The sequence below is a fragment of the Scleropages formosus genome, chromosome 21 (assembly GCF_900964775.1).
Source record: "Scleropages formosus chromosome 21, fSclFor1.1, whole genome shotgun sequence".
NCBI classification, from domain to species: Eukaryota; Metazoa; Chordata; class Actinopteri; order Osteoglossiformes; family Osteoglossidae; genus Scleropages; species Scleropages formosus.
In genome coordinates, this window is record NC_041826.1 from 20,583,033 (window position 1) to 20,595,475 (window position 12,443).

The window sequence follows — 12,443 nt, forward strand, 5'->3', positions numbered from 1 at the left end:
CTTCTCTGCAAATTACCTCTCATTTACATATTCGTAATATCAATTTGAAACAGGCGACGTGAAGTGTTACGTGAAGCTGTAATTAAATGTAACAAATGGACGTCGGACGAGTCGGAAGTGAACGAAAATAACAAATTTAAAACGATTCATAACAAGGCTCTAACCTGGAGAGGTGCAGAGTTCAACATGCAGTAAAGCACAACCTGACCGCCTCATTTAAACGCGGTAACACAACGAGAACCACGGCAGGTGCGATGGCTACTGTCGCCTACCCGCTAAGTTCTTCACCCGGGAGGCTCCAACAGATGGGGCGCTTGGCAGCGTACCGAACACAAGGAACGGGGAACTCTACACCAGTCCCAGGTGCTCTCGTAGAATTCCCAAACACCGGATGTGCCTCCACCATCCATGGTACCCCAACCAAAGACAATTCGCTTGAAATCAGTACCGACACGAGAAAACGGTCGTAAGAATACACGAGAAACAACGAAAAACAAAACAAAAGCGAAGGAAGCAAAGGAAGAAGAAGCAGCAGCAGCAGCATCGTGGCTGCGAGATCCATGCCGGCCGTACCCTTTCCAACGTCTTTAACAACTCCGCTAGCAAATGTAAATAGGCCCGGTGACATTGAAGCGCAGCTGCAAAAACAACTTTCCCAGGCTTATCCCCAAAAACCATAGATGCACACACAAAAAACAACTTCAGTGGCGTTTCTTTGAGAGAAAGGAGAAGGGGGGTGGAAAAAAGAAAAACCCACTTCAGATAGCGAAAGACAATTTTTCCATAAGAATCAAGGTTTTTTTTTTTTTTTTTTTTTTGAGCTCTCTGGTATCCATGACAACAGTTGCTTTGACAGGTTGCTCATATGGCATTACACTGGCAGCTGGTGTGAACAATGTTTGAACTACTACATTGAGATGCTGAGCAAACGGAAAAAAAAGTTGCCACGTCTTAACCCTGGGGGAAGGCAGCCGTCCCCTGATCAATTATGAAAAGACAGAGCGGGGGCCGCTGCAGTCTGGCTCCGGGGGCTTTCCGAGGGAGGCAGACAGACACCCAAAACCAAAGTAAACAAACTGCAGGCAGTGGCACACTGTCCTAACAACATTGATTTGTCTCCCCAGAAAAGGATCTGGTACCAGCCTGGAAGGCCAGGCCTAACTTCAGGAGACCCTGGGAGGGGAGAGCGACTCCTTCATTCCTTCACTTTGTTTTCCTTTGCTCGCAAGGGACGACTTGAGATTGTCTTGCCACTGGCGGTCATTATGAGATGCACACCGAGAGCGATGCTGGGCCAGTACAACACTTTAACAAATACCACAGTGTGTCGCACCATATTGTAGAGGGTGTTTTCGGGGAGCTCGGGCTCACGTAGTTGCCCAACGGAAGGAGTTCAACTCATTCGGACGGAGTAACAAAAGGTGAAAGTTGAGAGGGGAAAAAAAGGAATCTAACGTTAAAAAGAGAATTAGCAATTTTCTTGTTAATTTACCGTACTGTTTACGCTGGCTACACATACAGCAAAATACCCACACGAGTGTGGAATAAGAAGAACCGCTTATTGTTCTCTCAGCCAACTGGATTCATTTACCATCCATTCCGGGCGGAAATTCTCGTTCTATGATTAGGGTAACGAACAACTGTAAAGAAGCCATAACTAAAATGTGCGTCTCTGAGCAAAAAACGAAATGAGAGGAGGGTATCTAAAAATCGACACCAGCTCAACCTTGAAAAATAAAAAAGAAAAAAAAAAAAGAGGGAAAAAAAAAATCACCCCCCCAAAATTCGTAGTTTTCGTGCAATGTGTTTCACATCAGCCAGTAGGTTAAATATTCCTCAGCTGTGGGAATGGGGGGTGGGAGCTGAGGTTGCGTGTGTGTGTGTGTGTGTGTGTGTGTGTTGGGGGGATCTCAACTCCTACCTTAAATATTCATGTCTCTTGAAAAGAATGAAATTAAGAAGGCATTAATGGGAAGCGAATGTGAGCACTCAGAATCTAACGCCATCCCCATTTCAATTTATTCCCCGACTACTCAAAACATGCCGCTAACACAGCTGATGGGGAATGCAAATGGAAGTCATTTCAAAACTAGCCAACCAAACCACACCATTTCCACAAAAGGGTCCTGCTGTCCAGAAGAAGCTTGGCTAATGGATGCAGCACAACACCTGGCGAAGGGGCAATTTTCTGCCCTTCCCCAGTTTAGAAGTTCCTGCCATTTGTCCTGGAGTTCCTCGACCGGGAGCATTAACGCTGACGATTTGAAAGAAGTCATTTCACCGACGTAAGATTTCCCACCTGAACTGGTTACACCCAAGGTAAAGCGAGAAAGTTCACTCGAATAGCTAAGGAACTGCGGAATAAATTGCAGTAACGCTTTCACGCGCGCAGAAACACGCCGACGCAACTTGTCGGTCCTGCCTATTGCAGACACGCCGGACCGCATGCGCTGCGGCCACCCTCACGCAACGGAGATGCCAATTGGACCAGAGATGGAGGCCGCGAACGAGGGCTGAAGAATATGACGAAGGAGAAGAGGAGCACGGGCGTCGCCGAGCCGCTCCCCCCGGCGCAGGTCCCAGCGCGGCCTACTCCCTCGGCGAAGGATCTAACAGCTCGAGTACCGATGCGCGGAACGGGACACACGCCCACAGCACAGGGCTCGACGGTCCCCGAGACTCAGAGACAACAGCAAATGACGCAACACGTAGAGAAGGAGAGGCAACACATCTTATCGGTTAGGTTCAGCTTGGCACCGGCGATGGGAGGACAATATATACAACAAATAGCACCAAGACCTAAGACCCAACAGGCACACGGCGGACAAAACTTCTGAGGCTTTGGCTCCGTGCTCATCGCTGCAGGTTTGGACACAAGGCGGGGAGTCGTCATGGCTGCCGACGGTTCCTCTACCGCCACCGACGCGGGATTCTCTACTGCTCGGTGCCTCCGCCTGGCTCCAGACGTAGCTGTGCGGTGCCTGTGTAAACATTTGTCCCACACCCACCCCCCAGCTGGCTGTTGGTATCGTATTCCTCGTGACCCCACTATCTGAAACCAATTACCAGAGATCCATTTGGGTCTCCATCTGCTTCATAGAGAGCGCGAGCTGCCGAGATGGATATCAACAGCAAATATGCTGCCGAGTGGCTCGTTATTTGTGTTCCGACAAGGGGTATCCGAGCCCCGTGCTCTCGGGAATGCGCCCCCGCTCTGTTTCTGCATCGCGGGCTTGGGTGCTGGAGATGGCCTTCCTTGTCGTTCGAAGGCTCATGGCAACCCGGGTTAAATGGCCACATTCTTTTTGCCTTGACAACATGGCTCTTGGCAACCCAGTTCTGAAGAAGGTTATTTTCTCTTTCTGCGTGTCTCATTGCGGTGGAACAGGGAAATGGAGGACGGTGCGTCCGCACGTTAGAGCGGAAATGGAAGTTTTCAGGGATGTAACGGAGTTCAATTTCGAATTCAAATGTTTTGGCAGATCCGGAATCCAACAAATTTTATTGGCGCTTTTTCGTCGGACGCGGGGAAAAAGCAGTCAAAGCAGCGCAGCTCATAAGCTTTATTTTGTATGTATCTGCGTTGCTGTCCACAAATGTAGGCACGCTTGATGGAGACTGTGATTTTCAATGACTGTACAGTACGTACTACACTACAATATTACATGCGCACCGCTATACACCTTTATATGCGAATCACTGTTCGGTGATTTGCGCCTATATTCACATATCAGTTATGCAGTGAAATGCATTATTCCTACTTTAACACTTCGCATACCATGTATGTCATTGTGGTCTTTTTTGTGGCATAAAACTATTTGTATAAATTCACATATATGCAGCTTGGTTCAAGTCAAGTGGAAATACTCGCACTGATATAAATGAATGCTCATATTGTTACTAATATTGAATTTGGGTATAAACCAAAGTTTTTCAAATTGCTGAAAAGGAAAATGACTCCTGTGTGTAAAGTTGAAATCAAATAATATTCCTTTTTATCCTTATTAAGAATACTTTCCGCTTCAATTTTCATTAAAATCTGCATCCATCGGATTTATACGTCGAAATCCACATTCGACGGATGCGGATTTTGATCAGCTTTGTCACATCCCTAGCTAGAGATGAGACGAAGTTACAATTCAAACGTTGTCCAACTCAATGCTTTTAGCAGACCCAAAATCGGCCGAATTTATACGTCGAAATCTGCATTTGACGGATGCCGATTCTCATCGGCTCCCGTAACACCCCTACTTCTCACACACCAAGCTGGGTCGAAACCAGCGGGTGGACAACCGAACCCCCACAGCCACCTCTGCCAAGGGAAACTGTCTTTTCGTGCCATAAGTTGACCGTTCCAAGAACGCGGCGCTCGAGAACGAAGAGAAGAAACAGTGTGCAAACATCGATTAAACGTACGACAGCGCTACGAAGATAATGCGCTACCACCTGCCGACGCCTGGGCGACCGCTCTGAACCCCACGTAATTGTTTGGTGGGAGGAGATGTATTGTAATGGGCCTTGCTCTGAAGACAGGGCCAACTGCACTAAACCCATTTCCCCTTAATGAGAGCATTATTAACGTGTTATTAAAGCACAATTACTGCACACCCAACATCAGAGCTCTACTAGTGACTGGACAGTAATGAATTGAGCGGGGGTGATGCTGGCAGTGCAGAACGCGGAGCGCTACATGCGTCGCCTTGCACGGTAATTACTCCGTAGTGCCGGAGAGATGATCTCGGGTCCCGATGCAGCAGCGGCCACCCCCACAAGGCTACTTAGCGGCCACTCGGTACGGACCGGCTGGCAACGGCTGCCCCGGGGCCGCTGTGAGGACACGCGTGTTAAATCACGACTTATCTCTGCACCTGGAAACAGCACTTCACTGGCGGGCAGGAGCTGCACTTTATCAGCGAGCAGGAACACACGCGTTTCCCCGTCGCGTGCGGTAGCGACAGTGCTGTACCAGGCGAGGGTGAGGAGCAGGAACTGCGCTTTGGCGGTCGGTGCGGGAAGCAGGACCGAGCGAGCTTTTCTCGGAGGTAAAAGCAGGGTTGGAAGAGTTTAAGCTGCACAAACTAACACGTTGATCGGATCGAGGCCCCGCAGCGAAGAGCGACGAACAATCAGCTCATCGCCCGGACGTCCGTACGGCGAGCGCGCGTTGCCTCTCCTGTGCAGGTGCGTTCAGACGAGGCCCCGCAGGAATACGCAATGCACTTTTTCAGCTTTTATAATCCCAGCTGTGTTCTTGTGAAATATTAACAGTAAATTACACTAGAAAACTACAAGCAGTCAACTTAAGACGGGGTTCCATTCCACTGACTTTATTGTACGTTGACGAAGAGTCCTGAGTCACAAACCCCTTAAACTGTATAATATCAACCATGACAATACAACTGACTCACAAATTTCACATATTATTCATGTTAAAATGATACTAATATAAATAGATAAAATATTTTCATGATGCACTTTTATTTTCATTCTCATTTCAAAATCAGTTTGTTTGCTTTTACTCTGTTTTTGCTTGCTAGCAACTGCAAAAAGGAAAAAACAAAAGGACCTTGAATGGAATCAAAGAAAACAGTGTTTTGTAAATAGAACACACTGTCTGATGGACACACTTACTAAGAACCTTGCAGAACCCTGGGCGCCTTGCAGCAGGAGGACCAGCCGAAGGTATCGTACACCACACGAAGCAGTTCTCATCAGCTACAACCCAACACGTGGAGCCGAAAAGAATACGAAGTTAACGGCCGCCGTAAGCGCCGGTCTTCGTAGGTAGGGTCGTCATGTCGCGAGTTGACGACTGCTTGTGAATCTACGTCCAACGGACGTTATATCCGTTTGTGCCGAAGCACTTTACTCCTTAACGGGGGCTGGTAATACGCCGTTTCTACTCCATTAAGGCTGTATCAGAGCTACAGCAGAGAAGTGTTACAGGACAACTTTGATGTTCTCTAGGTACTGCAACAACATTTACCACTTATTTGACACTTCTCTCCAAAACAACCTGCAATACAGGTGGTCTTCAATTTACGATGGTTCGAACTGCGATTTTGTTGACTTCACGATGGTGAGCTGGCGATAGACATTCAGTAGAAACCGTACTTCAAATTTTGAATTTAATTTTTTTTTTTTTTCCTGGGCAAGCGATACTCTCTTGTGATGCTGGGCAGTGGCAGCGATCCGTATCTCCCAGTCTGTCATGCAGAGGTGTGTATTAGATGTATTAAATGCATTTTCAACTTATGATGGGTTTTGGGGAATGTAACCCCACCATAAATCAGGGACCACCTGTATTAATCTACCAGCAATTATTTACATTTTGCCTTTATTTACTTAGCATACACTTTTCTCCAAAGCAACTTTGAATTAACTATATAGTGTTATCAGCTGGGTGGCGCAGTGGAACAGTGGGCTGGACCAGGTCCTGCTCTCAGGTGGGTCTGGGGTTTGAGTCCCGCTTAGGGTGCCTTGCAACAGACTGACGTCCCGTCCTGGGTGTGTCCCCTCCCCTCTGGCCTTACGCCCTGTGTTGCCGGGTTTGGCTCCGGTTCCCTGCGACCCTGTGTGTGTGTGCGTGCGTGCGTGCGTGCGTATCAGCTCACTCACCTTATTCACCACGGTGACTTACACTGCTAGATACACTACTTATACTGGGTCACTCATCCATGCATCAGTGGAACACACACACACTCTCTCTCTCTCTCACTCTCTCACTCACTCTCTCACTCTCTCTGTGTCACTCACACACTATGGGTGAACTGGAACAGTATGTTGTTGGAGTGTGGGAGGAAACCAGAGAACCCAAGAGAGACTGACACAGGGAGAACATACAAACTCCACACAGACTGAGCGGGGATCGAACCCACATCCTCTTGCACCACCCAGGCACTGTGAGACAGCAGCACTACTTGCTGTGCCACTGTGCTGGCCATATTTATACAGCTGGGTCATTTTTACTGGCGCATTTTAGGGTAAGTACCTTGCTCAAGGGTACTACAGCCGGAGGTGAGATTTGAACCTGCAAGCTTTGGGTAAAAAGCAGCAGCTCTACCCACTACGCTGCCTGCTGGCCCCCAACTACCATGGCACTGATGCTCAGGTGATAACTAACCATTCAAAGAGCTCATTCACAGCAAAGTGAAAGATCTACTTCCCCGCTGATAACTAAATGATCCCCAACTATACACTTGGCAGAGAAAAACCACGGCACCATATTTAACGCCGCAAGAAGCAACGGAAAATAAGCGGCTGAAATTCCCATCCGCGCTGCGAATGAAAATACGAATGCGAAGATTACAATGAGCCAGCGAGAACAGGGAAGAACCAAAGCAGCTGCGTCCGCAAGCAGAACATCAGTGCCCGCGAATCAAAAGCCGCCGGAATAATGAGCGCTTTTATTTATAACTCAATAAATGAGCAACTGCTCTGATGTGTGACCGGGTCCCGGAGAATCCGCCGTGGTCCGGAGCGAGGGAGCGCTAACCGGGAGGAACAATGGGCTTCTGTGGGCCTCGCTGACTGGTGGCGCGACCCGGCGCTGCAAAGCCGTCTCGCTCACGTTGTTTATTGATTTTCTAGATTAAGAATCCCAGGGAGGGGATTGTAACAGACAACCATAAAATTATTTTTGGTGTGCTTATTTGCCTTTCCCTTGCATCTGTTTGGCCTGTTCCTGTAGACAATTACGCCTGCCAGCACAGACTCAGGTGCTAATAATGAAGGACAAATAGAATCATATGTGTAAACTTCCCCTTCTGATGAAAATTTATATTAACTTTCTGCCACTGTAAACAGAACTGCATAGCTCTCCCTCCCTGATGAATTGGTGATGAATTCAGTCATTTATATCCTAGGAATGTGCTCCGTTACGGGAAGGCTGGAAGGCTGGCGCATTGTGTAACCGCTCGCTTTTCCAACGCGGAGAAGAAAAACACGGGGCTGTTTAGTTCATCTCTAAAAGGGTGCAAATCTCCGCTCCGACAGCCGCTCTTTCTGTGGGCCTCTCCGCTCCAGCAAAGAGAACCGGGGCCAGAAGAAACAAACGACGGACCCGGCGCTGCCATTCGCTACAGCTGCAATCACACCGACTCGGCCGTCTCAAAAACAGTTAAGAAAACGGTCCGCCGCCACCCGAAACAAGGGAATCTTTGTGTTCGGGCAAAAAGAATGGCGGCTCGAAAACACGGGCAAAAGCCAAAACTGTAAATACTGAAAATACAACTTCGCAATAAAAACAACAATAAGAATACGCTGATTTACTATTACCATCGAGTGCTGTGGCTGTATCGCGTATCTCAGACTATGATAAATAACTCAATATAAGAAGTGTGCCATTGTCTCGGGAAACGGGCCCTTTGCTTCCTCGGTTATGAAATTGAATTTATGCCCATTCTCTGCCGGTGGCTTAGCTAAAGCTCTCGCTTTAAACTCCCGCATATCACAGGGTGTCGCGAGGGTCGTTCCTGGGCCATTTCGGCCCTTTTTACATGCTCCCGTAAGAGGTCCTTCGCAGACTGCACTACAGTCTTTTTTAAAAAAAAAAAAAAAAAAAATACAAATCTTGATTGGAACAGATATATCTTCATTCTTTCAAGCCGAAAATTCGCTTTGTATTTCTGCTGCCTCACGCCACGTACTGGAACCTTTCCCTGCAAAGTTCTCAGCATTTCGCTCGGCTGTCTGGTGAGGTTCTTCCGCACAGACGCATGGACGCAAACGGAGAATCCACGTTCGCGCTCGTAAGACAACGAGTTTACTGGTCCAACCACCAAGTCTCCAACAAGCTCAGAGACCAACCCACGATCAGCTTCACTGCACCAACAGTGGGACAACACCCCAGCGTCACCGCACCGGTCCGCAGATCTATAAGAGCTCATTCAACGAACCATTCGTTAGTTCGGCCGTCGCGTTACCGAAACACGTCAGATGTTTTCCTTCCTCCAGCAGCACCTGTGCGATTATAACCCATCGGTAGCTGTTAGTTGCTGCTAAAAAGCCCCGAACGCGTTTAAAGCGTTGCGGGTTTTCCTTCAATTAGCGCCGCGAAGCGGCAGCGAAAGAACGAAGCCGCTCCGCGTTTGCGCCCGTCGTCGTTGACGAGCGCTCGCTCGGAGACTGCGAGACCACAGAACGTAGCTGGAGGGGAGCAGGACTCTTACTGTGGAGCTGAAGAACCACGAGCCTTTGAAAAACAACAACAAAAGCAGATGTGTTTGTGCAAGGTGTCCATACCAATATCAACAGATGGGAATACGGTGATGTAAAAATATGCACGTAGTTAGCAGTGATGCAAACACACGAACACACCTGTGCAGGGTCAAGGCCACCGAACAATATAATTAGCATCTTGAAACCGATGTGTCAAAATACACATGAAAGTATTCCTGGCAACGCCTTAACAGGAGCAATAATTTAGAGGAATAAAGTAACGTCACGCTGAGTACGACCCATAAACCGAAGCGCCGACTCCCCGGAGAGGACAGCTCCTGCTGTTGTCTCCCAGGAGAAGAGGGGCTCCTTCTGTTGGACCCATGAGTGCTGGGAGCGTAGTAGTTAGAGCTGCTGCCTTTACACCCAAGGATCGCAGGTGAGAATCCCTCCTCCGGCTGCTGCGCCCTTGAGCGAGGTACTAACCCTAAACCGCTCGGGTAAAAATCACCCGGCTGTATAAACGGGTAAATAATTGTAAGGTGTATCGCAGGGAAGCGTCAGTTAAAGGAATAAACGAAAGTTACTTATCCTGTGCCGTTTCAGTCAGACGTCTTGGTGCAAACACAGGTCATGTATGTCTGCCTGGACAGGAGTGTCTGCGAAGCATATAAATAATGCAGCGGCTGAGCCCCTTCATGTCTGTTAGGCAGGAAGGGAGGCTGCAATCGATCCGCTGCGCGTACCCGCTATGGCCACACGCAGGATGCCCTAGCTGTGTCAATACTCCCCGTCTGTCTCTTTTGAGGCTCCGAGATTGTGGTTATAGAATTACTCCGAGCCTCAATAACACAGCACTCTGATGTCAGGGAGCTGCCAATTAGAGGGAACTTTAATTACCTGGAAGACTACTATGCGGCATCGAACTGGATGCCGTTCCCCCCCTCCCGTCGTCGTTGTTGTTGTTGTTTGTGAAACAATAGGTGCTTTTCATTATTTTCTTCTGTCTTCGTGTCAGCGGCAGGCAGGAACAGCTGCTGAGCGAGCGCAGGCTGAATTCGCGATATACCCAAGTGTGGGGGGGACGGCGCAGAACAGGAGTAGGACAACATTAAACTGCATTTCCTGGAGCAATAACTTTCCGCTTCTCTGCAAGCAAAACTGCACAACTCCAAGGCCCCAAAGATTATTGGTGTGGGATCTCAAAAATAAAATAAGAAAAAAAAAAAAAAAAAACCAAGGGAAAACTGTGGACGGCAAACAATAAAACAGCAACCTGATATTGTTTGCGCGCCTGCCAAACAGAAATTAATATAGAGAGTAAACCGAGGCAAGTTCAGCTGCGAGCCCTGCTTCCGGAACCTTCGTTTACCCGAGGCCCAGCGGTGCCATTAGACCCCGCGGCCCTCCTCGGCTCAGCACGGGGGTGATGGATCTTTCTGCCCGATCTCCCCAACACCGGCGCTGGCGGACGATCGCGGGGAGTTAATGGGCACAGCATCACTTTCGGCGGGGGGGCGATGCATCTTAGTCTCGGTTTCACTGCTTACGGGGCCGCGTACCTCGCTCCCTGATCCACTTTATCTCTAAGTTGTTGGTGAACATTCCAATTACGGCGCGCGCCTGACCTTTTAGTAAGCTGCGGAAGATACAGTTATCTTCTCTTTTGACACGCAGCATCTATCAATCAACGTTTCCCCTGCAATTTATTTAAGGCGAAAGCCGGATTCCACGGCCAGCGGAGCGAAACCGCAGCCCAGTGGTTTTGATGAGAAAAAGCTTTGCATGCCATAGGTGCGAAATGAGACACATGAGGCATTTATGAAGATGTTCCAAAAAAGAAAAAAAAAAAAAAAAGTGCACGGGTAGAAGAGCAGAACACAATCATAGCAGTTTAAACAAGTAGCGAAATAGGAGCCTTTCATAAAGAACTAAAGAACACACTGCACTCACTGAGTAGCGTAATTATTGTACTTCTTAAGCTACTTTTTTCTCCAAGGGCTAATCGAAACGTTGCGTTGAATCAAGAATGCTAATTCGCAAGGAACGTTTCTTTTCCAATTTCATGCTGAAGTAGCTCATGTTAGCAGCAGTAATCTCGCCGAATGCGAAAATGTATCACCCTGCGGCTCGGTTACTGTACTTTTCCTCGACGGAGAAGTTCCCGCATGCGCTTCCCAAGGTACGTCCACGAGACGGTGGCCAGATGTTCCGTAAAGCGTCATCCTTCACGTAACTGTGGGGAAAACCAGCTTTAAGACCACTACTGTGTCTTGGAAAACTGTAAGGCCAAGTCTACTCATCTGAAACGAAAGTGTAACCGGGACAACTGGTACCCTAGCGCTTAGAGCTGCTGCCTTTCAACCCAGCGGTCAGAGGTTCGAATCCCACCTCCAGCTGTAGGACCCTTGAGCGAGGTACTTACCCTACATTGTCCTAGTACAATTACCCAGCTGTAAAAAAAACGGGTAAGTTAGGTAACATTGTAAAGTGCTTTTGCAAAAAGCGTCAGATAAATGAATAAAAGTGAATAACTTCCGGCATTTAAGAGGTGAGTAGACAGGAGACTTTGTAACTGTGTCAGCGAGATTAATTTTATGTTTTTCCAATATTAATTCAAGGATTTATTATAGTACTGAGGCGTACTCTGAGAATTGCTGGAAAAATTATAGCAAACGCAAATTTTTCAGCTTTTCCAGTATGGACCATACTACTGATCATTATTTCTATTTTTCCACCACTGAACAAATGAAGATGATGTTGGAAAAGTTGCCGAAACCCCCCGGGGTCATTTGTGATCCTGGTGTCAATAATGGAAGAAATATGACAAAAATAACAAATTTGTCTACCTGTAACTGCCAAAAATGCTTTGACATTATCGCTCCAACATGATATCCTCTGAAATAAGGTCTAAATTAAAACAAACAATTTACTGAAAGCGTGCAGACAGCCTGTTGAAGGTCAAGAGGGTATTAACACAGCAAGAGGCAGACATTGCAGCTGCTTCCCAGATTTTGTGCAATTTTATTTATTATTTACTTTTAATCTGGAAAAATATAGGAAAACGTGGCGGACCTCGGTTTCCTTTCGCAGGCCGTGCGGCACATCCTCACCAGGTCCCAGTGCTAGCATGGGTTGGATGTAAAATATCTGGACGATTTTTAAATCGTTCCATGACGCGGACATTGGAAAGCAAAGGATGGCTGACCTCCTGAACTCAAACGTCAGGAAACCACTGAAAAACGCGGTACGTTAACCGGGTACAATCCGCACACACATTCTGA

The 12,443-nt window shown here is 47.8% G+C and overlaps 1 protein-coding gene across 7 annotated transcripts in view; it reads right to left on the reverse strand.

Moving 5' to 3' along the window:
* Positions 1-12,443, reverse strand: part of LOC108920812 (forkhead box protein P2-like) — a 117,931-nt gene that overhangs the window by 42,562 nt on the left and 62,926 nt on the right. The window lies entirely within an intron of this gene.